Source organism: Leishmania donovani, chromosome 31, assembly GCF_000227135.1.
Source record: "Leishmania donovani BPK282A1 complete genome, chromosome 31".
Taxonomy (NCBI): Eukaryota; Euglenozoa; class Kinetoplastea; order Trypanosomatida; family Trypanosomatidae; genus Leishmania; species Leishmania donovani.
The window spans coordinates 959,930-961,155 of NC_018258.1; positions in this window are offsets into that span (position 1 = coordinate 959,930).

The window sequence follows — 1,226 nt, forward strand, 5'->3', positions numbered from 1 at the left end:
CAGGCATGCAAGGGGGGGGGAGCGAGCGAGCGGCCCACCTCGACATGCCCGCGAGCGATGCGAGAGGCGAGACGAATGCATACTGCACAGCACGTCTGCGAGCCGTGAGGACGTTTTGCTCGAACGCCTCGCCGCACCCACACGAACCAGCCAAACACGTATACACACGCACACACACACAACACAGCACCACCACTCATCTACTTCTGTTGCACCACGGCTACATTCTGGCCGCCTAGGACGAGCCCGTCCTGTCCTTCCCCCGTCCCCTCTTCCCATGTGTACCGTCCCACCGGCACCACGCGGACCTGGGTGGACTGCACGCCCTGATCCAGGCGAGCAGCGCCCAGAGCCCTGCTCCGGTGCGGAGGCGGTGACGTCTGTCGCGCGGGCAGCAGGGGGTGGCCCAGGCGCGTGGCGCACGAGCTCAGGGAGGCAGTTGGCGAGCCGCAGGCCAGGGCCCTCCGAGACTCCGCGCTCTGCTTGCATGCCACGCTTCGCTCTCAGTCGCTTCAGGCCGCGGTATGCCGTGGCATGATGTGTATGCGCATGGGCGTCTGAGCGGCTCGCTGGTGCAGGTTCGGGGTGCTCCCCTCACGCTTCCGGCGTCTGCGCCTCACCAGTCCGCCCGGCCGGGCGTAGATGCCGCATGCTTTGCAAGCACGCACTGTGGGGCTGGTGACTATGGACCGCATCGCCCCACGTGTGTCGAATCGCTGACACGGTCCGTCGCGGGAGGGCACAAACGCGATCGTGACCTGCGTCTCCGCGGTGAAGCGCCGGCCCAGACCTGTCCGGCCGACACCACGAGGCCGCGGCCGTACCCGACGGCAGGCTGCAGGCTCTTTGGCCCCCCCCTTCCCCCCACACACGGCGTGTGCGTACCAGACCCTGTGGTATCATGCACTGAGGTGGCTGGCAGCACGAGGCAGAGAGGGCCCCACACGACAACAGACCCAGAAGAGGGCACCCAACAGGCACCAAGGCAACGGCGAGGGATAGAGGGACGCCGCGAACTGAGACGAACGGAGAGAGAGAGAGAGAGACATCGATGCATGCAACGGGGCTCGACTGCGCAATCGCCTCCGCAGCTTGACCGCACTTTGCAGTCTCTCCCCACACATCCGTTCCTTCTGTAGTGCAATACGCATGCGCGGGCGCGCTGTCATGCCGACCGTGGCGATTTAGGTCGACACGCGCGTATTAGCGATCTCTCCCGCGTGTCT